The sequence below is a fragment of the Molothrus ater genome, chromosome 17 (assembly GCF_012460135.2).
Source record: "Molothrus ater isolate BHLD 08-10-18 breed brown headed cowbird chromosome 17, BPBGC_Mater_1.1, whole genome shotgun sequence".
Taxonomy (NCBI): domain Eukaryota; kingdom Metazoa; phylum Chordata; class Aves; order Passeriformes; family Icteridae; genus Molothrus; species Molothrus ater.
In genome coordinates, this window is record NC_050494.2 from 11,552,958 (window position 1) to 11,580,622 (window position 27,665).

General features: G+C 39.5%; 1 protein-coding gene across 3 annotated transcripts in view; it reads right to left on the reverse strand.

Annotated features, from left to right (window-relative positions):
* The window catches only part of PHACTR3 (phosphatase and actin regulator 3), a 100,141-nt gene that overhangs the window by 56,145 nt on the left and 16,331 nt on the right, over positions 1 to 27,665 (reverse strand). Inside the window, exon 1 of one of the 3 annotated variants that reach the window (XM_036395556.2) lies at positions 16,845 to 17,056. The exons of the other annotated variants lie outside the window; for them this stretch is intronic. The gene's annotated coding sequence lies outside the window, so the exon portion shown is untranslated. Of the gene's footprint in view, positions 1 to 16,844; positions 17,057 to 27,665 lie in introns of those variants that run through there. 3 annotated transcript variants of the gene reach the window in all.

Here is a 27,665-nt window from a genome sequence, read left to right on the forward strand (position 1 = left end):
TCTTCACTGGTCAAGGGCCAAGAGAAATAATTGCTTATCACATTTACTGTAGTGATTATCAGTGTTTGCCTGAACCAAGACCACCGTCTAGTCCTAATGGAAATGGCAGGATCTTCAAAGCAAGAATAAACATGGAAATTACTCTAAACATATGAAGCTGTCTCCTCTGCTGCTCTTGGAATTACTCCATTCCAGGTTGTTTCCTTCTTCTATTATAGGAACTAGGAAAAACAAGCTACTGAGTTGTAATCCTTGGCCTGTGTAAGGAACAGCAAAACAGAGAGACAATGTTCCACATGGCAATAACAAAATGAGAATTTTGGCAGGAGAACAGCAATGTCTGTCCATTAACTCCCTGTGTCACCGAGCAGCCAAGCAGGGAGAACTATGGAAATAACAGCAATTCCTCTTGCTAATGTGATTTATTGGCTGTGTCTGCATTAGCAAGAAATGCAGTGTTAGAAGTGGGGCTGTGAGCAGCTGGTGCTGAGGACTCAACACCTCCTGGCTGCACTTGTTAAGCAGCACTGGTGTGATCTTGTGACTCCAACTCGACAGTGAACCAGCTCTTTCCTCACAAAGTGCAAAGGAAACAAGGTTCTTCTTGATAATAAAAATACCAGCTAAACTAAACAAGCAGCCTTCCAAAAATAAACTAAGAGTGCCTGTGTTTTCTTCCCAGAGGATGGATGAAAATCATTATTTGTCTTACTAAACTGCAAGATTCAAAAGCCCCTAATCACACATGCAAATTCATAAAACTTGTTGGTATCAAAATTCACCAACTTTCATCAAGACATTGACTCCTAAATTTTTGGTAAAGTAGAAGCTCCCTTGTGTTGCATTTTTCCTCACATTAGAGCTTATCTGAAATGTCCTTATATTGCATTTTTCCATTATAAATGCCTGTGTCCAGAGTGACAGGTACCTTCCCAGGGTCTTCCAGCAACACATTTTAGCATTAAGTAAATTGCTATGCATAAATTAACAATGGCAAGTTCAAAATTCCTAGAATGATGAAAGAAAGAAATGACAGAAAAAGCAAATTTAATGCACAGATGGATGAGTTTCTTTCAGCTTTTCTTCTAATGTTCACAGTGCGCTGAGTTTAGTGGAGAAAGGACCCTGCATTAACAATAGTTGTACTGGTTTTATTAACTGGAGTCAGTCTTCTTGCAGTTCAGTGCAACAACTGAGCTTTGTATTCATTTCTTAGTTCATAAAACATTCTTTCCATGCAATCTAGAGAATTGCTGCTAAAAACATTTTAGAAAAGACATTGTCACCATTTATTGAAATGGTTAGGTTTGAAAGAACAGGAGAGATATCTTGTAAAGGTCATTTTAAATTCAAGTTGTTTTCAAGGAGAAGACTTGTGGGTTGGTAAGGTTGTACTGCTTCCAACAACTGCAACAGGCACAGAATAAACCTCAGCAATATGTCTGCAGCTGCTTAAAACCTCCAGGAATATTAGGCAGTAGTCTGGACAAGTAGGATGTTTAATGACTGCAGTGGTTACACCTCAAATGGAAATACACACCAGAAGAAACATATTCAAAGCAGAGCACAGACAAAGAAAAATGTACATGGTAACTGCTGAGAAATGGCTTTTTTATAGATATATTTTAGAATTCTACTGGTAAAACCCTCCAGAGGTGCCTTTAAGTGCTGGCAGGTTCCTCTGAGTGTCACCTGTGTCAGTGTTGTCCTGCTCCTCCTGCAGCAGCCTCTGGGTCCAACAGGAGAGGATGCAGCAACTCCTGAGCTGCTCAACATTTTCCTACTCAACATTTTCCTACTCAACATTTTCCTACTCAACGTTTTCCCATGGCTCTGTCAAGGAACCTCAGGGGCTGGGGCCAGCAGGGTAGAGATGGAGCAGCCTCAGTGTGCCCTGGAACACCAGACCCTCTCTGCACCATGCCCCACAAACAGACACTGCTGCTTGGCTGTTCTTTGTGAATCACAATATGTTTTGGAAAATTTGAATTTGAATTTGCAAAGTCCTGCTGTGCACACTTTGTCTGAATAGGTAAGATTACTCCAGTTGTGTGTTTAGACACTTAATTGATAATGTAATGGTGGAAAAAAAGAAAGAAAATGTGGAGAATTTACAATTTTGAGAGGTGTTCACGTGATTCCACTTCTGTTCTTCTGGCCAGGACTTATGCAAAAGTACAAGATGTAACAACCATTTCCCAAACCATAGCATGACAGGAGGCTCTCTGTTTGTACAGGCAAATTTTGTTCATTTTACTGGCCACAAGTTTCAAATTCACATTTTTTAAACCAAGTTACCCAGACAGCTCCTTAGTCTCCAGCTCTTGATTTTCATTCAGGACATGTTTTCAAGACTGAAGCCTCTAATGAGTGTTTTTCTAACATTTGCCTTTCATCAGCAGGAATATTTGACTTTCTTTTCTTGCTTTATTCTCCTATTTTTTTAGTTCTTAATTTATTACTTTTTACACAAAAGGAATAACCAACTCTGTGACAAAACTATCATTTTATAACCACCACAGAATCTGAACTGAATTTCTGTTTCAGTGCAAGAGGTTTTTATTAAACAAGTAAATAATAGTCTTGTTAATTTCAGCCATACCCTGGGCCTGTTTTTATGTCTCACTAAGCCCAAACAGCTTGGAAGGAAAACCAGCATGGAATATTTTTACCCTGTCTGACCTAAATTTATGTTTGGTTTAGTTCTTCCAAGAGAAAGAGAAGTGGAATAACTACTCCCTCTTCTCAGTTTCTTTTCAGCACTCATATTTTAACTGTGTTCTCAGCTGCCTGCATGAGTCACAGAGAGCTGGGAACAAGAACCCCCCACAATATTGTAATAACTGCTTCCTCAGAGGGAGCCTCTGTGTGTTTTGGGGGATACCACTAAAAAGCCACAAAAATCTCCTGAGAGCTTCCTTGTACCAGAAACCTCCATGAGAACCAATAGAGGAAGTGACAATATCTTAGCTGCAAAAAGAGATTATTTATGAGTGTAATAATAACAAAGATATCAGAGGATTTCCATACAACTCTCTTGAAATTCATGTAATTATTCTCCAGCATTTGTAGAGATTTCAGACTGCTGTGACTTTGTGGATTGTTTTGTGTAATGACAGCATTGAATTTCACTGGTCTAGGCATAATTTGGATTTGGTCCTGTGATGTTCCAAGAAACTCTGAAATCCACAGGCTTTTATAAGAACTGGGAGGGTGTTCAGTGCTTGCCACACTGCTCCACACTGTTCCAAGATAATGAGTTCATCCAATGTCCCTTCCTGTACAGTGTAAGTTACATCCAAACTAAATCTGTTTGAAGCTGCCTAAGAAATATTTAGAAACAAGGGGGGAAAGCATCCTTCATTCTGAAATGCCAGAACTTATTGAGAAGAAGCTAGACCCCTCTTCCTTTGGTTCATGTCTGGACTGAGCAGGGCAGAGCAAACCAGGTCAAGGATCTTGTGCAGTGAGAGGAAAAAGGAAAAAAGGTCAACTTAATCATAAACCAAATTCACTGGGGGGTCAAACGGATTCAAAGAGCAAACACACAAGAGTAAAAAGATGTTGTGAAACATTAACAGAGGCTCTTGGTATCAAATGTGCCCATCAGCAGTACAGCATTTATAGGCCTGTGTGATTGTGCCTTAGCGTGCCCTGGCTCAGTCCTGTTGGCTGGAGCTTATCTGCCTCTAACACAGAGATTCAGTCCTAAATTCCTGCCCATAGACAAGGAGTTGGTCACACTGAAATCGTATCTCCCTACCAGAGACTCTTCCCTTTCTCACTGGGCTACCCTTCCCCTTCTCTCCAGCCATTCTGCTTTCACAGCCTGTTCTGCTGTCATTTCACCTCTGCACAGCTCTGACTGCTCATCCTGCAGCCTCCCCTCCCTGCTCAGTGCAGTTTGCTGAGCCTCTGCACAGGAACAGCCTGACTTTAATCAAGACTATGCAGGAACAGCCTTTCTTCTCTGAGAAAGCTTGTAGACATTACAAGTATTCAGGGTTTGTTCACAACATTGGGTAATGAAGCAGAGCTAAAAATACCATATGTTCCTTTGACATTGCCCATTCATTGCTATAAATGACTGGAATTTTAGTGACTGCAGAACAAAACATGTTTTATGGTTTTGCTTTTAAGTGAAGCTGTGTATAAAGCTCCTTGCCACTTGGAATATCCCCGTGTTTTACATAAGAGGATAACAAAGTTTATTTGGAAAAGGCGGTGAAGCCTGCAGCTTGTTTTCCTCTCATTTTCTTTAATGAATGAGGAGAGATCGTAGAATGTGTGATCACAGGAGTGGAACTGGCTGAATTTTCTCAGTTATGAGAAAATACAGTGAGGAATTTATTGAGTCTGCTCCCCAGAACATCACCTCTGATTGGCAATTCAGTGCACTGGATAAGCAGAAATCTTTTCAATCAGCTCCAAGCCTCCTCTGCAATCTGTGTAAATCTATTTCAACAACAGAATGAGATTATCAAAGCATGACAGAGAACTGACACATAGGGACAGATTGTTTGAAGATGTTTATTTTAAGTCATTTCACATAATCTTATTCACTATATTTGTTTTTTGAACTCAGAGAAGGAGAATTTTTTTTTCCCTAGTAATTAAAACTCTGAAGGCGGACACTCTTGCCTGCGCAATAAAAGAACTTATAATATTTTAGAAAGTATTAAAAAAAAACTCTTATAAAAACCCTCAACTAATTTCTTCCTTTCAAGTGCTGAAATGATCTAATGCTATTAATAGAAGATTCTTTCTCTGTGGAAAATTTATTCTTCTATTTAAAGCTACTGGGGAAAAGCTTGAAAGAACAAAAAATTATGATTCTGCCATCTGGCTATCAGTACAGCCTTTAGATGATGAGTTCAGATAGTGGCTTTAGAATGCACACATTTATTTGGAAAGAAGGCAGGGTGATAGACAAGGCATCATTTGCATCCCATGGCTAAGACACCCCTGCTAGAATCCCACCCATCTCGTCCCTCAGTGCTGGGGGAAGCAAACTGGGGGATCCCAGACTGACAGCCCTGAAAGCCACAGATCTTCCTTCGTGCCCAAAAGCAGGCAGGGCTAATGCAGCAGCAGAATCTCCCCAGGTGCTGCTCAGCCAAGCCTGAGCCTAACCCAGATGCCCCAAGATGAGCAGAGCAGGTGTTGCTCTGTCCCCATGACCTCCCTGCAGAGGGATGAAATTGATACCAGAGCTGGGATGACATCTCATGTGGGCAATAAATCAGCAAACAGAACACCTCCCCAGGAGTTTAAAAGGACATTTTATACTCAATAGCTCATATCCTGCTTCCAGGCACCTGATCCATTAGGCTTTACTTCCCTGACATGTGCTAGGACTTGGTAATTTTCTTCACATGCTGACTCTGCACCCAGGTGCCATTCTAGGGATTCACTCCGGAGTTATGAGTTATGTGTCTTGTGCATTCCTGGTGGGATCATGCAGAGATCACATTCACAAAAACACAGGGGTGTGTTGCCCAAAACATGTGACTCACAATAAACACAGTGAAACCTGAACAGAAGGCTTAAAGCTGAAAATAAAATACTTCTGTGGATGTTGTTATTGCTTCAATAAGGAAATGGAGGCAAAGGATTTGTAAAGTGAACTCTGTGCTAAAGATCTCTGAGTAACCCAAACCCAGTTCTATCTCTGCAGCATCTGCATGGCTGTGAGCTCTAAAATGGAGAGCTAAGCAGCATTCCCCATTTGCAGGCTGTTGGATGGGAGGAATTATGTATTTCCATGATATATGCATGGCATGGGATTAGATACAGCAGCTCAGACCCCCTAACACAGCTTTTCTTCCACAAGAATTTATATCTTCTTCCCTTAGAAGATACAGACATGTCAAGCAGGTCTTAGTTTACAGACTCTTGGACTGGTATCCAATAAATTGAGTTTTAGGGCATTCAGTAAATGATCAAAATGACCACAATTCCAATGGTACAAAGTGCAGAGCCAATAGAAATTCATTCTGCCCTCTCAGATTGTTTAAAATACATTGATTAGTCCACACTGTTCCTGCAGGCTTTTTGCTGGATCAGGTATCATTTCTCTGCACCACTTGCACTTTGTGCTGTATCAAGAATTGTCTGTCATCCCCCAGTTGGCATCAGTCTGGCATAAAGCACAGAGCTGGCATAAAGTGTAACACAGCTCTGGCTGATTTGACAGAAATATGGTCATTTGCCCATGCCTGCTCTGCAGGAAACCTGTCCTGCTGTTAAAAGCCCTCGTGCAGAGACCTGGTGTCAACACCAGCCTCTCGTAGGATGGCAGAGCCTGGCAGTGCCAGTAGGTGATGGGAAACTCAGGGAACATCTCAGCCCTGAGCTTGGGGTGGCAAAAACGAGACACCCATGGTGGCTCCAGCCCCTGTGCACTTCACTGTGCTCAGTGACCTCAACTCTCACCAGCAGCTGGATTTTCACAGCTGCAGGGGGGATGCAGAACATCTCTGTTTCCAGGGCAGAAGAGATGCCCTGCGCTCATGTTTGCTCTTCTTGGCTTATGCAGCACAATTCAGTAGCTATTCTGTAGTCTGTATCTGTATAATATGTCCATACTGAATATGGCTATGCACGCAGCATTACACATTATATTATGTAACTACATGTTGAAAATCAAAAAAAATCCATCACAGAGTCTGCTGATAATATGGACTTGGTTACAAAATAGCTGCTTCTCATGGAGGTCAGAGTGGGAGAGGGTTTGGGAGCTTGATTTTAGAGGGGCACAGTCAGCACCAGAGATTTTGTAAACCCAACCCAGCTCCCCAGTGCTGAGCCTGCCTCGCTCAGCCAGGCTGCTCCTAACCCCTCCTCAATAATGTATCTCATTCATCTGAGCAGCATGCATGATGATTTTCAAATAAAACAAGATAAGGCAAGAGTTAGAATTAGATTTTGGCATCTATTACAGCACTGTCTTACACAGTCATATTTATAACGCTCCAGTGCCTAAATGCACAGTGAAAGGGCTGTAAACAAGAGTTAACTGCAGCTCCATTAAAGGGTTCTTCAGGTCTCCTCATCCCTCCTGGCTTTTCTTCCCTCTGATTCTTTTTTTTCTTCTTTTTTTTTTTTTTTTTTTTCCATGTTTCTCCACCCCTGGCCCCCAGAGCTGGCAGAAGGGCAAGGGGAGAAGGGCAGTGCTACTTTGTATTTAGGCAACATTAAAAGTGAAAAGCTTTGACATCTCCCAAGCCAAAACTGGCAAAGCCAGCTGAAAAAACCCAAATGTTTGTGTTCCAAATTGCCAACTTTTCTTATTTGTTGAAACCATTCCAGGATGGCTTCAGGCTATGCTGAGCTAGCCTAAAGGCAGGTTTAACTTATGTTTTGACCATTTAAGAAGGAAAACAACTCTCTTCTTCCATGATGCTCTTTGGCACTCAGTAAATACATTTTATCATGGCAACTGCAAAGCCACTTGAGGCTTGAAGACACAAATTTTAAATTAAAGTGGTCCTTGACATCTTGTTTTACAAACTAACCTGGGCACTCTACAGTCATTAAGAATAAAAAGCCCACATGAAGTAGCTTAGTATCATGTATTAGTGTCATGTTTTCCAGTTGTTACTTCAACATAACAGCTGAGTCTTACATAATCCTGTTTTGTAATTATATACCCAAGTGCTTTACAGAGGAAGAAAGCTAAAATGTGTAGTGGGACCTGAGTCAGGTTTATCCAGTGCTGGAAAGAGAAACTTCATCTCTGAATGTTGCTCCAGAACTCTGCCTTTTAGCTTCTTGAGCTAAATCCTAGAGCCCAGCAATTTCTGACTGGTCACAGGCTGGGGAAGTTCCCCAGAGCTCTCCTGTCCTTGCTCTGAACATGGTAGAATTCACAGTTTGTGAGGTCTGAGGGTGCACAAATGGATAATGTAACTGTTTTGGGGTTTTTAACCAAACCTGAATGCTGTGCAGAATGACTGCACAGAAAAATATTTTCAATGATTGCAGCGTGCAGCTGTACACGAAGGATGTGCATATTCAGACCTAATTTGAGATCTTGCTGCCCCAGCTGGAGGTATGAATCATATAATGGCTGTGGGTTTGGGCTGTTCTGATGTGGATCCACTCAGCTGCACAAGCAGAGGCAGAGATTGCCTGTCCACACCTTCCTGCAGGCTCAGTTCTTCATCCCCTCCTGGACATTCCATGCAAACAGAGGAAACTTCACAGGGCTCAGCCTCCACAGCCAGACCTCACTGCACCAGCACAAATTCCTGCCATGACTCTCCCCAAAATAGATTAATCTTTGGAGAAAATGAGAGCAGAGGCTAATGAGGGTTGAGGCAAAGATGGGATGGCACCAGCAACAACTTCCTACAAATACAGCAAGGTAACAGTTTCTATGAGGACATGTAATAAAACCAAGCCCTGCCAGGATGCACAGTTACAGGGGAATTTAGTTTGAAGTCAAATCTGATGCTGACTGGCTTTCTTCAGTGAGATACGTGACACCTGGTCTCCTTATCTCACCTTATCAATTTAATCACATTTTTAATGAGCAGACATATAAAAAGTAAACATTTCATTTCTCTTCTTACAATACAAATTTTCTTTCTATGCTGCTTACTTTGAATAATCAGAGTTCATTTTTAAACCCTTGTTCAATATTTCATTCCAAGGATTTCACAAGCATCTTTGAAATGCTATTTTGAATCTTCAGCAATGTTTAATGCAAATTTCCAGGGATTTTCCCCCCTCTCAAACCGGGCTCTGTCTTTCAGAGTGGGGGAAGAGCTGTTTCATGGTTTGCTTATGAATCCAGCTCCATTCCCACCTGAGAGAGAAGTGAGAACTCTGTAGACCAGGATACAGCTGAACTGCTGGGAATTTCTGTAGTAGCCACCTATCTATGGTCCATAAAAATCTAAAAGTCATTCAGGGGTGTGTTGCTTTCTATTATGAATTCTGAATGAAAAATCATTAACTACTCCCAAACAAAGTAGCTCAGTGGGATAAGCATCAGACAGTGTTTCAGCAGTTATGGAATGAAGATATTATTTGTGTCTTGATACATGTGCAAATAACAGTAACTGGCATTGATAATGGTATTTGGGAAGCTGCTGTGCAATTTTATGCTCAGAAGAAAATAATCTGATGTGTCATTTGGCATAAATTGCCTGCTCTGGATTTGCAGATCACCACAGTTCTCTCCCATTTTAATTGGGTTTCACTGCACTAATTTCTCTGGATTATTGCATTTATCACCTTTCAGATGATTGTTCAATACAATCCTGTATTGAAAAGGAATTTTCACCTATCTTTCATCTTCCAGATAAGAAAAAAATAAGAAAAAATGGAAGAAATTCTCATTATCTGGAGTAAAGGGAGAGGAGAGAGGATCCTGCTGCTTTTCTCTAATCTGGGCAGTGTTTTTAGCTGACTTCCAGCAGCAGTGCAGGTGTAAAGTCTCCATGGGGCACTGAGCCTGTGCCATAAAATAGGTCCAGTTTTATTTGTCTGGCACTGAAAACAAGGGAGAAGATTTTTGACTTGCAGACACAGGGAGAGAAACAGTCCTTTGGCTTTATTACCATTGCCAGGGGTGTGAATTACATCCCCTTGAAAATTGCATATATCCCCCTGGCCTTTTTTTATTTTAACAGGAGGAGGGGGGCAAGAAAAAGGGATGGATCCCCTTGGCCATCTGGTTTTTGAACCAGCAGAGTGCATGTGCATCAAATTTTCAAGGCTTATTCCTCCAAAGTAAAAATCAGAAATTTACATTCTGAAATTTTGATACTTGGATGTGTTTGTCCATCTTGCCAAGTGCTGCTGAGGAAGTGGTGCCTGGTGATCATGTCTGGAGAATCTTGCAAGAGACTGAGATCTAATTTTGGCAAAAAATTTAGTGCTGCAAAAATAACATTAGGGTCTGATAGCTCAGTTTTCTGTGAGTGACAGAGCTTATTTCTTCTTGAAGAGCATTAATAGATTTTGCAGATAGACAATAGAAATAAATTAAATTTTCTGGGCCACGTGATTATTCAGCAGAGCTTGGTAAAGTGAGTCATAAGGGCTCAATAGCCCATGGTTTAATTTAAGTTACATGACTTCTAAGAAAATCTTAAGATTTTTGGGGGAGGGAGATTAACTTTTTATAGAAAGAATTAAAGAACAAGGAAAGACCAGAGAACAAATCTGAAGGAATTTGGTGCACAAAGTTGGCACAAGCAGCCTCAGTAGAAGACAGGAGGGAGAGAGCCATCCTTCATGTGGAATAATCTAAAGGAATATTCTAAAGGAATACTTGGGTGCCAAATGACATAAAACAGATTAACCAGAAGCAGAAGGTTGAGGGAGAGCTGGCTGAATTAAATATTCCAGTAACTGGCAGATCAGCCACGTGTGGCATTTTCCTCTTCAGCCACTGCACAAGGGTCAGGAATTTGCTCTACAATTAACAAATCATGGGATACTCAAACAAATCAGTGCTTTCATCAGCTTCTACCATTTCATCACATAACTTCTTAAATTGATTTTATATTTTAGGCTATATATTCCCTGAAATGCATTTCTCTGCATATGTGGAGCATGAAAAATTAATCCATTAACAGGTATTCTTTAACTAGGTCTCGAGAGTGCTGTGAGCCTGAATTATGCTGCATTTTCCAGTATCTTTTTAATTTTGCATGTTCTAGATAAAAAACAGTTTCCTTTAAAAATGGTTGCTCTCTTCTCTGTAATGACAGGAGGGGAAGAGGATATTGAAAAGTTCCTCATCAGCATAAATAAATTAAAGTCCCCACTTCAGAGAAGCCAAGAGGAATGAAGGTCCATTAAATGTTTTAAGAGGAAGCTGGAGGCAGAGATGACCAAAATGAAGCTCCCCAGTCTAAATATATTAGCAACTCTCTCCACAGTTGGATTTTTAAATGTCACATAATCTATTAAAACTGAAACATCTTTGAAGGTAGCACAGTCAGAGGAGGGACTGTGCTACTACATATTTAAATAATGGAGTATCACATTTGCAGATTTTAAACCTGTATTTGCAGGTTAAAATTCAGCTTTCTGCTAACAGGGCCAGTCTTGTATTTCTGCCTCTCCCCAGGCTCCTCCTCTCTTTGTTATCCCTTCCTCTGCTGCCTGATGATGCCTCCTTTTGCAGGATTTCAAAGATTTGCAAAAATTTCACAGCAGTAATCCTGTCATGCAGCCAGGGAGATCTATGTACACTATTTATAAACTGATACATTTCCACTGGCTGCACAACAGCAAATTCATGATTAATTAGATATTATTTTAGAGAGCTTCTCACACAGCCAGTGTTGTCAGCTCAGGATTCAACCCCAAGTTTTATGGTATTTATGCTTCAGTGTGGTTTACTTCAGGCAGATATTGATAAACTGGACACTATTTACATTTCTTGTGTCACTTTTCATAAAGCATGTCTTGTGCATGAGTCAAGAGACCCCAAACCTGGAAGATCTGTTGATTTTTTTCTTTGTACAGCCCTACCACTGACTTGTCTGTTGGCCTAGAGCAACCTTTCCCTTCCCTCTGGGTTTCATTTATCCTCTTTGAGTAAAAGGGATACAAGGAATTTAATTTACTTTGAAAGGTATGATTACCACTCGCAATGTCCTCTGGAGTCTTGGGATAACGGATGGATGTGTGTTTAATAGAGAGGACATTCCTGGCAGTGGCTTTGGCAGGAGGATCCTTCCCTGTGACAGGAGCACCATTTCAGGGCTCAGGAGGGGGAAGGAGAAATATGCCCAGAGTTTCTGAGGTGATCCTGCTCCATCCATCCTGGCAAACTTTAATTTTTGAATACCAACATTCTCCCTGCAGTATCTCCTTAATTTTTCCACTGCCACTTATTGTGGTTTATGACAGTTTTATCTTTAGTCATGGGCATAGTTTTTCACCTTGGTTTCAAACATAGTTTTTATCAACTTTAAGTCATCTTGTAGGCATCTTCCTTTCTGGACTGTTTATTTTAGGGTTTTCTTTTTTTCCTGATCACCTCATTTTTACATGGGCCCTTTCCTAGAAATTAAGCACCTGGATGTACTGGGCCTCCTATTCCCCCCCAAAATAAAACTGTATTTTGGCTCTTACTCCTTCAAACCTTTTGAGGTGAGCCCCAAGCACCACTTGAGATGAAATTCAGAATTCATTTCTTTGGGTCCTGAAACTGCTGTTGGGTACAGCAATTGTTTACTATGTCCAAAATTATTCATCCCTCTTGTCTCAAAGAGAAAAGGATCCAGGCTGTAAGAGGGGAACCTTCTACCATTGATACTATCTGCAATTTACAGCTTTTCCTCATAATCTTTTTTTTTCACTGAAACTTGAAAATTCCGAAGTTCCATTTAAGTCTCTTTTATTCACTTGACATGGGTTTTTTTTTTCACTGAGATGGTTTTGCAAATATTAACAACCTCTGTAAACAAGACCAAACCACACAGGGGAAACTCCTCCTTAACCTGATCCCTGAAGAGCCATTTGGAACAAATGGCTTTGCATAATCCAGCTTTTTCTAATTAGCATCTCTGGCAAAAAGCCACTTGGGTATATTTGATATCCTTTTATCTTAAGATTAAATTTACATTTGCTGCTAGGTAGCTCTGACATCTTCATTCTTGTTTTAGATCTCTGTCATAACATGATTATTGTGTGATCACTGCTCACAGCAAACCAGCCCCTATTTGTAAATGGCTCAGGCTCACCCACAGTGATGGGCTCTACAGTCCTGCCAAAGAATTTTTCAGGATTTTTTCCAACTTAGAATTCAAAAACTGTTGGTATAAAAGCTGCAGGGCAGGTCTAGAGTATTTTTGGAGCTATTTAACAATTCCAAAAAATAAGATGGAAAAACAACCAAGAAAATAATTGATAAACAAGAATCTTTTTTTGAAGAGATTGCAATTTAAATATTCTAAAGAAGGTTAGCCCAGCTTTACAAGACAGACTACAGCATAGATTTTAATGAATTTTCCGAAGTTTTGAAGAACTGAGAACAACAGATCCTTTCCTTAATCCAGTTCTCTAACCACAAAATCTTTTCCGACCACAGACAACCAAGCACTTTGGAAAATAACTTTTCAAGGGCAGATCCAGTATCAGTGTTATAAATCCTTCCAGCTCTTATGAAATCAGTTGATCTATTACAGATTATATCAACTGAGGATCTGCCACAGGACTCTCCAGTAAAAAATAAGTTAAACAATATAAATCAAAGGAAAGTGCTTTCATAAACACTAGATATATTAACAAAAATTCTTGTGCCATGAAAAATTCCATAACTTAAAAAAAAATTAAGTTTGAATAGAATTTTTTTTCAATGCTTGGAAACGATGAGAAAGTTCTCTGGTCACAGCAGGAAATGTGTAAATCAGATCAGTCATTCATCTAATTTATTTTAGGAAGTTTCACTATTCACTAAGGTTCCCTACAGCTGCTTTAGTGAGAGCCTTTATTGTAAAGTGCCAAAAAAGATGGAAAATATCCTACCATGCAAAGTTACCTCTCCCAGACATCCCTTTCTGAGAGTAGAAAAAGAAAAATCAAACTGCAATGCAATGCAAAGGTAGAGTGTCTGCTACAAATCAAACAGGAATCTAATTCTGTTCACCATACAGGCCTTTGGGATTTTCATAACTTCTGTGCTTAATCAGATTTCATTTGATGGCCATTCATTAAGGAAAAGATTCCCATTTCCCCAGGAAAGCAGATTTCTCCTCCCAACAGCTTTGTGCTCCACTCTCCCTTTACCACACGAGTCTGTTGAGTGTTCAGGTCAAAACCACAGAGCAGGAAAACACTAATGCAGAACTGGAAATCCTTTACTTGTTTTCATTTGAGGTTTGTTCACCTCAAACACCAGCAGGAGAGTGAGGGAAAGTGCTCCAGTCACACAAGTCTGAAGTTGTACTGGGCACTTTTTACTAAGACCATGCTGAAACAAATACCACAATGCAACCCATAAATCAGCTCCTTTTCAACCCATTAAAAACTGCATAAATCACATTCTGTCAGCTCAGGGCTGCTTTATAATTGCAAAATAGTGCCAAATTTCCAGCAGAAACAAGGGCTTGGTGCTGGACAAGATTAGAGCTCCATAAATTAATCAAGTATAATTTACCCACTCATAATATCAATAATCATGCAGCACTCATAGCATGCTCTTATGTCCAACATTTAATGCTTACAGCATAGCTATCATAGATTATTATGTTATGAAGGCTACCACTACTAGAAATTACACATTACAGATTCAATCTATTGACTAATACTAAAAATCTAATGGCAAAAAAACCATACCATTCATTTCAATGGAGATTAAAATATTCTTTCTAGGCTCACTTTAAAAAGAAACACTGAAAATCTCCTTAACCCTTTAATGTGCATTATTTAACTTCTTTTTTAAAGAAGTAACTTGGGTTATTTCAATGCTACATTTCACAGCATTGCCTCAGAAAATACTGAGTGGCAAAACTGAGGATGAGGAGCTGAGTGCAGGATGATGGACTACAAGTGGGAAAGGAAACAAATAGCTAAAGGCAGAACAACTTCTTGATTGGTTTGGCCTACAAAGCACATCCTAAAACTCTATCCCAGACTTAGAATTAAGAGAAGAAAAATCGTGCCTTGGAATGGTAAAGTGTAGGATTAGAAATACAAAAGAGAGGAAGAAAATTTCAAAAGAGACAAAATTCAGCTGGAGAGGTCTGAAGGTAATGAAACAAGTTGAACTCACAGCACACTGTCCTCCAGAGGCTCCAATGGAATCCAAGATTTCAGACACTGTTTCTCTCTTGGGAAATACCTGATGGGTGCTGGTGAAGGTTCCACCTTTGGGTCAGTTTGTCACCTGTAACTCCCTGCAGCAGCTCTGCTGACAAAACCCTGGTGCTGAACTCTGTGGCAGAAGGTCTGGGGCTGTTTTAATTGATATTCTGAAGTCTTTACCAGAGCTCTCACATGGCTGCTGTTGGCTACATAATCTTATACAATATTCTACAGTCATTCCCTGAGAAATTGTATGATGGCTTGGCTGCAAAAGTTGTGGATGGGTCAGGGAACTGTGGAAAAAGGAAGTGGAGAAGGCCCTGGAGATCTGTTTCTTTCTCCTGCCAGACTTCCAGGGGGAAAAGAATAAATCATTTAAACAAGGTGCTCATCTTCACAGCACAGCTGACATGTAAATCTTCAGGTTGTTGAGACTCCACAACAGAATTGAGTAAGACATTATTCTCTAAGCATGCAAAGAGCTGCCTTATCTAATGGGTCTGGAAAACCAGAGGTACACATCTCAAGTGAGGCAGTCAAAATCAGCATCTTCAAATCTCTCTCTGCTGCCCTGCACACCCCTCCAATCTGTGAGGTGGACACTCCAGCCCCACACTGCTCAGAGCTTTTGTGCAGCAGGTGCTGTAGTGACAGGCACTACATAAAAGCTTCTGAATATATTAATAACTTCTGCCCTCACAGATTACTGGAAAAAAATGTTTGTGATGTGCACTTTAAGGCTGTATCACAATGCATATGCACAAGAAACCAAGTGAAAATTGTAGAGGCAACCATAATTCTGGCACTTCCTAAGTTTTTAGTGTCTGCTTTTAAAATCTTCATAATGTGCTTTTAACATAGCAGCTTTCTGGTATATAACATGTGATTATCTGAAATTACATATATTTTTTCACTGTATCTGGAGAACATTTTGTTTTGTGCTTTAGAAGGATCCCGAAAATAATCGTTATTTAACAAAATCATCCCTGGCTTTCTTTTCCCTTTGCTTTTATGTGGAAGCCACAGAACAGCTTTTCACATACCAGATGAATAATGTGTAGGAAGAGTGAGAGAGGAAGGGAATTGATAGCTTCTTTTTAAGTATGTGAATTTAATTTCACCAGGCACTTTAATCATAATGCAGATCCAAATTTACAGGGGAAAAACATCTCCTGAATGCTCCTATATGTTGGTTTATATACATGACTGAAAAAGTTCATGTTCTAGAAAAGAATACATTTCTTTCCTGGTTTTTTCAACTGTTTGAAAATGAATATACATCAATATCTAAAGTACTAGGCAGCATAGAAACATTCTGCATCTTCAAACTACAGCAAAATGCAATCAGAGGCTTGCTGGACAACTGTTAGATTACCTGACCAGACTTCAGAGGTTTCACAGACAGAAATTTTCTTGCACTGTTGGATTTTTTTTTTAGCAAAACTCTTTTTCTCATCAGTGCTAAGAAGAAAAAAATGAGCTATCCAACACATCCTAAACTCAAAAGTACTGTGGCACTTGCAGTGAGAAAAATTCCTTGTTTCCTGCCCCCATTCCCTCCAGCTTCTCTGCAACATAACTGCAGACATAAATCCCTCTCCCTGTTGGAAAAGTGTATCTATTGATCCTGAAATCAGCACATGTAACAGTTATGCAATTGATCTGCCAGCACCATCCCCAGCTCCCAGTTTGGGAGGAAAACATTCCTGGTTATGGAACGGATGATTTTCAGAGCCCTAAGAATAAAAGAATAATTCTACTTGTTTAGGTAAAAGAGAGCCAATGGAATTTTTTCCTCTATTCCTAATGATCACAGAAATAACACATTCTTGCATATTTTATCACAAGCAAAAGATCCAAGAAATCCTAATTCCTTCATGTTAAAAGCCCACAGCATTCCCTCAATACAGAGCCCCAGAAATACATTTCAAACATCCGAAGCTTTAATGCCCACTCACCTCAGCTAAAACTCCCAGCAAACAGATCAGTTAAGGAAAATAAGGCATCTATAGCAGGAAGGAAATATTTATCCATCTTTCTATTCATTTCTTTTATCCCTTGCTACTCACCTCCAAGAGCTGCTGTTGCTCGGAGCACACAGAAGGCAGCAGCTCAATCCGAGGAAGAAAAGGGTTATTTCCTTCCACCCTCTGTTACTGCTCTCCCTTGAAACTCCTTCACTTTCTCTTTCAAGTTGCACAGAAACACGAGGATGGACCCTTTGGGCTCTCTCCAGGTCTGTGTATATTATGTAAAACAGATGAATGCATTTCCTGCTTTAACCACAGAAAGCATGTCTGCACTGACAGGCACCGGGACCATTAATGGTGACTGTGTGCAACAGTGCAAGCCCACGGAATGCTCAGAACTGGGCTCAGCTCTCTAAATGCAGAACCAGAGGAAAATCTGCAAATCAACTTCTCTTTGTTGCAAAAGTTTCTCTTTTTCTCTCCCACAGCAGAAAATCTCTGTTTAACCAGCACATTTCACTGGAAATGCTGGAGCAGAGCTCTAGACTTGGTGTAACACCAGAAACAAACACACCAGGGATGTTCTGGCCATTAAAATGCCTCCAACCCCAGCGTAACTTTCGGTCAGCTACCACATCAAACCTGTGATTCCTTTCCCCCAAGACAATTTTGTCTTGTAGCACTGTCAGCAAACTGCTCCAGCACTGCTTGAAAAGATTCCAGCCCAAATTACAGTTGTGAAAGCCTGTCCTGGCCTCTTCCCTTACTATTTTTTTCTAGAATATTTACATTTCATATTATCCCCATCCAGTCTTAGTGATAGTTCCCAGAATGCAGGAAAACAGTTTTTCCTTCCTGCAATCCTAAATGCCTTCATTAGGGAGACTTAATGTTGAAGTGTTTGGGAAGGCAGATGCTCTGGATTTAAAAGAAACAGGAGAGGACTCAGTGAACAGCTGCATTGCTCTCAGCTTCCAGAGAGCTATATTTCAGAATGGTTTTCTACATTATTTTGTCAGTGGGAACATATTATTACCATCTATATTTAAAAAATACTGGCTTTCCTGCACGAAGGCAACAGCAGACTTAAAACCACAATGACTGTTCTGTGCAAGAATTCTGTGCCAATGATGCAGAAAATGAGATCCAAGTGAAAAACAAAGTGGTTTAGAAGGTCTTTGCTTGCAAGGTGTCTGTACAGAACTGGCCAAAAATCACTGGTACAGGAATTCTTGTACACTTTAATCAATATTCACAGCTCTTTGTTGAAGTTTCACTGACTGTTCAGTAATACCTTGTTTTTACTAATGAGCACTATTTCATTACATCTGTAGTACACTGAAATGCTGGAAAGTAAATCCATGTTCCAAAGTTAATTTTCTTCTCTTCTTAAAGAAAATATTTTTCAAGTAAACAGAGCACTGTCTGTTTCTGTAGATATTAAATCATGTAATTCCTGAAGAGTCTGGCAAACAATTCCACTTGGAGCCCTGAGCATAGACTAGAGAACTGCTAAAACCCAGGGAGAAAATCTAAATGCATTTTTGATAAAGTCTTATAAATTTAAAGTAAATCACAATCCTTTTTTCCCCAGGAAATAGATATTAACAGTTTTTTTCTCTTATTGAGTCTTCTTATGCATCATCTCCAACCACCCACGTTTATTTTCCAGAATAGTTTAGGCAGTGACTAAAGGATCCACTGCAGCTCAGGTAAATTGCTTCTTCTGAAAAAAGTGCACTAATCATGTGGATAATATAAAATTGATTTGGTTTAATTCAATGAACATATGTAAAACAGAGCTTTCAGTCATAAATAGGACTTCAGTGGACAGCCCATTGTTTATTCCCTAAGGGGTACTTTAGGGAATAACTTTAATGAAGTACTGTTTCAACAACTTATTATCATTGGGAGTCTTTTAATTAATTTCAGTGGCAGTTAGTTTAAAAAAAATACAATATCCATCTCTCACCATTCTGTGCACAGAAATCATTCCCTTCTGATTACTGAAGTTCTGGAAAAAGCTATGACCAATGAAGATCTATCTTCAAAAGTAAATAAAAATATTAGGCAAATTCTCTATTAAAAATTAAAGAGTCTTAAAGCAAAGTTCCCAAACATGTGCTTAAATTCAAGAACTTAGTCTTTACAAGGTTAATAGGATTCATTTGTCATGGAGATGCCTTATACCAAACAGGCTTCTTTGAGTTTTAAACCTATGTTTGTTAAGCTTCTAAATACTTGAAATTTAGGCACACAAGTTTAAAAATCTGGGAAAAGCTTCTTAAATGCAAGTGAAAAATAAACAAATCTATCCTGGTGCAGAAGTTGCTATGAATCATCAGGCCTAGAGAAGTTACCCAATGCAGGAGCTGTGTCACAGCCACTGCAGCAGCCAAGGCAAGAGGAAACTTTGGATACAGGAAAACAAATGAATAAATATCTTGAAGAAGCTGATGCTTTGTATTCTTGCTGATGGGAAAAATTCCCCAAAAGCCTAGAATGGCTTAACTTCAGATTTTTCAATGCCATAAATAAAATTTTGCCTCATTAACAGGACTCAGACTTAATCTTCCCTTTCTGCGTGAGACTCAGGACTCTCATTTTTACACTTCCAGATATGAAGCACCTCTGGGTACTTGCACTGCAGGAATAAATCATCTCTACCATGAATACAGGCCCTTTTAAAGCATCTCTTTTAGAATCTCAGCTTCATTCATCCACTTTGTATTCTCCATGGAATGCAATTCTCCATTTCTTAAGAAGAACTAGGTTTTAGTCAAGATTTTCTTAGCAAACATGCTTCAAGTATGTGAAGTTCATAAAGCATCCCAAATGTCTCATGTAAAATTCTGTGAATGTGGCAGTGTCTTTGGATAATAGTTTATATTTCAGCTGCCAATGTATTTCTGTGTTAGAAGACATTCATTTATTTATGAGATTCATAGATCTTTGGATTAGAGCTAAAATATAAGACAGTCTTTGCTGGTAATAAATTGTGACTCCTTTCACTGAAGCTGGCCAACATTCCATCTTCCAATGCCTTACTGTGCAACTTCTTTAAAAGTCTTCCAGTAAAAAGAGATTAAATTGTCAGAGTTACCAGGTAATGGCTTGGGCAGTTGACAGAGCACAAACCTGGCACACAGAGCATGTGGCCATTGAAAATCTTGTTTCCTCACTGAGGAAGGGGTCACTGGGTGCAAATGGGGTAGGTCACCTCTTGAAATTCCAAGATGGATTTTCTGTTTCTTTTGAATCCTGTTCTCCAAGAAAAGATGATAATGAGAAAAATCTGTCTGTGTATCAGAATGCTGAGTGCTAGTTTTAGAACTCTTCAAATAGAATCAGAAGACTCTCTGAGACACTCACAATGAAGAAAAATTGGCATTTGAGGAATCCTTCTTAAAAGGTTTTAAATTAGGTGAAATTAGGACTACAACATTCAGTATTTCTTAAATACTCATAAATTTTGTTTGGATTCAGTTTTGAGACTTTTTTTTCTATGAGACTTAATGAATACCTATAGAAGAGGCACAATCATAAAAATTGGAAACAGCTACTCTTTAAAGCAAAAACTTTAAGATTAGATTTTAGAAATACTGTAGAATGAGGCATTTGTTCTCTTGTTGTCATGAACCCAAAGAAAAAAATCTCTCTTATTTTAAAGTCTTTTTCACTTGAATACACTTAACATGTTTGGAGAACTTTGTTACTACTGCAGTAATTAACATTTGCAACCTTTGCTGACTTGAAATTAATGTTACATTAAGTAGAAAAAGAGAAACCAGAGATTCCAATATATTCCTGGAAGTATCTTTATAATGTCCTAACAATTATACTTAAAAGCTAGAAAATTCACATGCTACTATCACTGTCTGTCTTGCTCCATCTTAATTAGGATATTTGGGAGTTTTAAATGTGGCAATAAGTTCCTTTCATTTTCTCAAGAAGGCCTTTTTTCAATTTTTATTTTCATCATCTGTCACAGAAATTTGTTGTATGTGTAAGCAATTTAATGGTTCACTGAAAGGTTGTTATGCAACTGAGTTGTATAAAACCCTGTCCAAGCCCAGAAATTACTGTAAGGGGGAAACACTGAAATGATGAAGGGCTGACATTTAGATGTATTTTCTATTGGCATTTCTGTCTTTTGTCAGTGGGTTTGTAGAGCTCCTGTGAGGGCAAGAGGGAAGAGATTACCTAAAGTTGGGATGTCAGGGATAAAATGCCCAGGCGAGAGTCTGGAGCCCTAACGTAGCCAATGGGACTCAGCAGTGCCATTTCTGCTTTGCAGAGCTCTCAGGTGATTATTCCAACACAGAGCTTTCCCAACAGAAGCCACTCAGTGCAATGCTGAGCTATGATTAAAATCATTAAGGCTGGATTCATCAGTGCAGGTGATGAATGATTAAATGCATCATTCCAAGTGCACCAGGGTCAGGACTTGAGGGCTTTCTATCAATACATGTTTGTACTCCTATAAATGAATACAGTGGATGGGAAATATGATCAGCTGGTGAAGATGGCACTGAGGCAAATATACTGTGGCACCCTGTGACAGCAGGTACAGCTATTTCCAGAGTGAGGATGAGGGTGTAATTAATGCAAATGACAGATCCCGCTAGGATTCCTCAGGTCACTAAATCAGTTCTATTGCTGTTGACCATTGTGTGATTAACCACAGAGCAAAGCACTGCCCTGTGAGTGAGGGATGGATAATGGGATCCTGAACTGATTACACCTAAGTACTACTCCAAAAGCAGTGAAAGACCCAGCACTAGGGTTTTTATTTCACCAACACCGATTTCTACAGGAATAAGAGCTCTTCTTAAGGTATATGACAGAACAAAGACATATCATCATGCTGTACCCTTGTTCCTGCAGTAACAAGATAGAACTTCACAAATTCAGTTTATTTTCCAACCACAGCATCCTCTGAGAAACTAGAAACTCTTCCTTGCAAAGAATCTTTGTATTGGACTGGATGATCTTCTGTGATCCCTGCCAGCCTGAATCACTCTGTGATCCTGTGATCTGCTTATGTAACCCCCACAAATAAAATACACGTCCACATCCATCAATTATTTACCAATATTTCTACAGATGCCCCAAATATATGTTTTTGACCTTCAGGCAGAAACAGTGAAGCACAGTAGAAAATTCCACTTGGCCAAAGCTGGAAAAGCTTAGAAGTCTGTAAATATCCACACTTCCAGAGTGCAAGAGTAACTTTGGTAAATCAAGAAACAGTAAATCAGGTTCATTTTGTACAAAAAACTACTAAAGTGAAACAGTTGTTGGTAACCAGCACCACTCCTTGGGATGAATTTCTCTATTTGCAATTGAAATTCCTAGTTTGAGCACTAAATAAATTTTTAAGGGAAGCTTTACGGACATTACCTAAGACCACACACAACATGTATTTCTCTTCTCACTTGTTAAAATAAGATTTTTGTAGCTTCTAACATTGGCCACACAAAGCATATCATTTGAAACAGGGATGACCACTTTTTCACAAGCCAACATAAAATAAAGTGAAAAGAGTGATGTGAAAAAGCAGTAGCACTCAACTGTAATCCCTGTAGGATTTTCTCTTATCACTTCCCACATTCTATGAGCATTCCTCACAATCTCTCTTGCCTTTTCACTTGAAGTTGTGATGGTCTTTGCAGAGAATAATCAGTGAGAAGGCAATTTCTGCACTGCATAAAAGTACATAGTTTGTTTCTAGTCAGTGCTGAAAACACTGACTGTCCTTCCTGTATGGGATAAATCATGAAACAACTGAATATGAGGACAGTGTAGGTGGCACAGGACTTAGAACTACATTTCCATTCCTTGGAGGATTAAAACTGGATAAAGTTTCTATCCATATCCACAGATCCAAATCAGCATGTCAGGAATTGTTGATTTTCCTGTCTGCTAATGCTTTCATGGACTGTTGTTTTGGGCCTCTCTTCATCGGCCTCCCTCCAAAACTGCTGTAAGAATTTGAGACTGGCTCAACATTAATCAAATAATAAGGGTAGGATATCCCAACATGTTATTTATATAAACTCACAGCTATCTCTTGCCCTGGGAGCTCCAGGGATGAGGGAATGTGGACCAGGGAGGGCCACACCAGTGTTCAGCACCAAGGTCAGCTCAGGACTATGAGCAGCCAATAGAAAAGGACCTTGATGCACAAAAACGTCAAAACTCCCATCAAAACCACAGAGAAATCTCAACATTTGTTGAACAGAAATAGAGATGATTTTTTTTTAATCTAGACCTTATATTTTATTCATTAACTGCCTTCTCTCGTTTTATTCATTCTGTATTCTTTATAGGCCAGTCAACGAGGAATATAATGCAAATAGATGTGAGATAACACATTGTTATCACTATTTGTAAGACTATTTACTTTCAGCAGTGCACAATGCAGCTGCAGTGGAAGAAAAGCCAGATGAATTGAGCACTTGCACTTGCATGTACTTTTCTTTGAACCCTTTATGTACAATATATGGGCTCAATCGTGCCTTTAGGCACAAGCTTGAACAAAGATCATAAATTGAACAATCTCCAAAGACATAATATTGTAGTACAGCTCCCTCTTGGCTTCATGATAGGCCAGCCACAAATGAGGTTTTTTGGGAGTATTCAGCAGCATGTGAGCAATGCCCTGGACACACTCAGCCACCAGGGCAGGGCACTGACCCCTGAAAAAGCGACTGCTCCCTCCACTTCTTGTCTGCCCCTCAGCTACATCCCCCCAAAATGTGTGCCCCATGCATGCAGAGTGAGACAGACAGACATTTTCAGTTCCTTCAGTGGATGGATGGCTCTAGAGATTGGTTCTGTGTAGGTTTAGCTGATTTTTATTCCCTCCGAGTATGGAAAATCTGGAGATGCATTGGGTAGATTGAGATTAATCTATTCCTGACTTAAACTGATCTAGATATGTGTGAGATGCTCATTCAGAAAGCATCTTAATATATTTTAGACATGTAAAAAGGTAAATGAGGTCCTACTGGATTAATTATGTATCAAGTTAATGAGAGCTTTAATATTTAGAGAAGAGGTTTTCATAGGTTCTGAACAAGTTCTGTGACAATTTACTGCTGACAACAAAGCTGGCCTGGCAGTCTAAAATTTCCACAACTTCCAGGTGTTGTGGGTGTAGACAATTTTGGTATATTCTTCATAAAACCCCAACTGCAGTAAGGTTAGAAAATCTTCCTGATTAAGTTACCTGTAATGTGTACAGACTAGAGAGAACATGGCAAAAATGCACATGGGAGATCCCAGAACAAAGAGAAAAATCAATCACTGCAGGTTTACTTAAGTGGCCAGACTGATACATCATTGCACACAAAGACATTTCAGCCCAAAAGTTGTCCTTTCCATGAATCCTACAGGCTTTTTTACATGGAAATGCTTGCAAAATCTAATCCAATTTACCTAAGTGCATGTGCTTGGAAGTAGCTTAATTAAACCACAGTATATTTGCATGAATACTCTCTCCTAGAATTAAAGTAATCTTAATTCAATTTAGGTTCATTTACTTTGGTACAGAATAAAGCTAAATTAAATTGAGCTCACTTTAATTCTCAACATGAGTGTCCACACAGATTTTAATAGTTAATTAATCCACTGTGCTTTCGTAAGCGAACCTGCATGGATTTTCATAGGCTGTGTTTATGTAAACAAGCTCTAAACAGGCTCTTATTTTATTTCAAGACTGTTCTATTTTCTGTTACACTCCATATGGGCTAAATTAACAGTCACTAGGAGGAGCCAAGTATTAGCAGATTGTTCTTAAGCAAGACTGTATTTTCCATCACTGGATATAAAAGACAATTTTTTATATATTCTCTGAATTACAGTCCTCAATGCAGCACTTTAGGCCTTAAAATCTACTGATGACAAGCAAAAGAAGCTAGATATGATTTCTTAGAAAAAAGTCTTTAAATTCCATGTCTAAAAATTATATACTTAAAGACGTTTCTTTGCAAAATAGATTATAGAATAGGAATTGGATTTTCTAGATAACAGATGCACTAAAACCACAATTTGAAACAATTTTTGGACTCTGTCCCAGCATAAATCAATCATATGGATTCTGAAAATGCTAAGACAGATCTTGAAATGGTAATTAATTTGACATCACAATTTTGATGTCAAAGAAGAAACTCTGATTTATGGCTGTAAATGCTCTAACTCAGCAATTAAAAACCATGTTTTTCTAAGTTTCACTGTTTCCAAAGTTCTTGGGTCCCCTCATTAGTTTAAGTTTTTGAAATGTTCTCCTGTTCATGGGGTGAGAAACTCTATCTTTGGCTGCAACTCCTTTCAAATCACAGCTTGCTGGGCAAGGCTCATGTTAGCTGTGATTGCAGTTGGCAGGGCACTAGATTAGCTGTTGACATCAAGCCAACATTTAATTTTGTTTTCTTGAGTCATCTGTTGCCAGTTCCCATGACAACTGCTCTTCCAGCCTTCAGATTTACTAGAGAAAACCATTAAAATGGCCAGGAGTACAGAAAGAGATCCTTTGATGTTGATGGAAGTTTCAACCGTTTCCTTCAATGAAACAGAAAGATCTTTTCAGTTATTACTTCACCATGTAACTTCTGCTCAGGAAAACACGGATGTTCTTGTATTAGAAAAACAGAGTGAACAGTAGTTTTTAACAAGAAACCTGCTTTAGCATCTTTCTACTACAGAATGAAGGGCTTTGTGTCTAAAAAATCATGTCGTGCAGAGGATGGGGAAAAAGTATTTTTCTATTCTTGTATAGTAGTAACGAAAGATGAAATTTAAGATATGGACTCTTTTGATCTTCACTAGAGTCCCTCTACATTTGCCTTTCTTGTCTCACAAATGTGTCACTTAGGTAAATGATGTCTCTCAGGAAGACATCATTACTGTGCTGAGTCAGCCCAGAGATTGAACCAGACCAAAGGAAAAGGCCAATTCCAATCCTCTGGGAGCATCTGGAATCAAAAATACCTTTGGCTAAAAATACTTGTCAGTATTTTATGGGTTGTAAAATGTGTACAACCCATAAACTCCCTGGTTATGAAAGCAAAAGAAGAAATTGAATACCATACTGGATTACAAGCAGTCCTTGTAGTAGAATGTTAACACTCAGGTTATTTCTAAACCCATCTCCTGTTGACTTTCACAGGTCCTCCCAAAGTCTGAATTCCACACTCCCCTTACACACTGTGTTCAAAGCACTGCAAAGCACCAAGCACTCCCAAATCTCTTTTAAAGAAAAGGAAGCACAAATAGAATAGAAAAAGGTGCACAATACAGACAAAATCCCAGGTAGACTCTGTATCTCTTCATTAGGTAAACCTTTCACCTCTAGTGTATAAAAACAAGCAGCTGCACAACTCTTTCATGAGTATTTCCCACTGCCCAGGAGCTTGTTCTAACAAGCATTATTTGCAGGAGGATGTCCAACTCCCCCAGACCTGCACAGAAAGGGCAGCACTTGGCAGTGCTTGCAACCTCAGGTGAGGATCACAGCTGTGTTCTATGAATGGCCCTCTGCTAAGGCAACACCCTAGAGATTTTTATGCACCCTATTTAGTTTATGTTTCACTATACACATCTGGATGACTTTTCCCAGCTGGTTCTTCAACAGCAATTCAAGATTGCTTTCCCAAATGTGAGGGTACATAGGCCTACCCTCTTGATTAAAATGGAGAGAACAAGGTAATTACTGTAACAAAAACCTACCCTGCCTCTCTTCTCCTCCTCTGCCCAGTAGAAGCAGTTAAAACATTTTAAAGATAATGGGGGTGTATGTGGGAGAAAGTGAAAGATAAGGAGAGAGAACACTCCAGTTCCCCAGCTTGAGTTAACTCTCCCAGTCCCACTGGAGAATCATCTTCCACCAGTTGGAAATCCAGAGATCTCAGGGGTTGACTATGTTTGGTACCAGTTTGGTGCAGGGACTGAGGGTCTGTCCCCAGTTTGGGTGTAAAGCCACCCTTGGCACTGATTGTTGGGACTGGTGTGAATCAGTGACAAAGGAAAAGGGGACCTGTCATAGCTGGGACGTGTCACTGCCACCTCCCAGTGCTGCTCTGGAGATGAAACAGCCACATCCACTAAAGCTGCCAGAGTTTATGTAATGCTCTGGGCTGTGAATCCAGGCTCTGTGTGATTGTTTCAGAATGCACTTGCCTCGTGAATGCCATTGATACAGCCGCCTGCATGCGTTCAAAATGCTGTGTTTCATGTTTTGCTTTTATCTTTAAATATATTTGAGTAGGTTTTCCTCTCTTCTAAAACAGCTCATATAATAGGTAGAACTAAAAATGATCTAATAGCTTCAGTGCCTTAGAGCTACTGCCATGCATGAAATTCAAACTGTGACTATAAAAAGAAGCAAGAACTTTCTCTCCAATTCACATTTTTAGCTGCTTCTCTATTTTTTGAGAAGGACAAAACCTGTTCATGTTTCAGGTCAGAATCAGTTAAATAAAATGCAATCTGAAAGTTATCATCTGGGAACTGGAGGCAAAAGTCTGGGGGTTTTTGCCTGGTTGAGAAGGCAATAAGCTTAGTAAGATTGGTAGTTACTAATTAGGTGGTAGCATGACCCAAATTTGCTTTCACAGCCCTTACTGATTTAGTCAGATGCAATGACATCCATTATAGCTGAGCAAATAGTTCATGATGAGTAATGTATTTGCACCTCCATATTTTTTATCTGCATATTCCCTTGATTGTGTCACAGTTTTCCTGTCACCATCACCAGCCTGTACGTGCTGGATTATTTCTGCAGTGTTTGAAATGTGTATTGTCTGCACTCAGCAGCCAAACACAAGTGGCACTGCTCAGTCCTAGTCCAATACCTTATGTCAGTTCACTCTGTGACTGAGTGCAACTCTTAATTAAGTTTATTAGCATGTGTGCAAA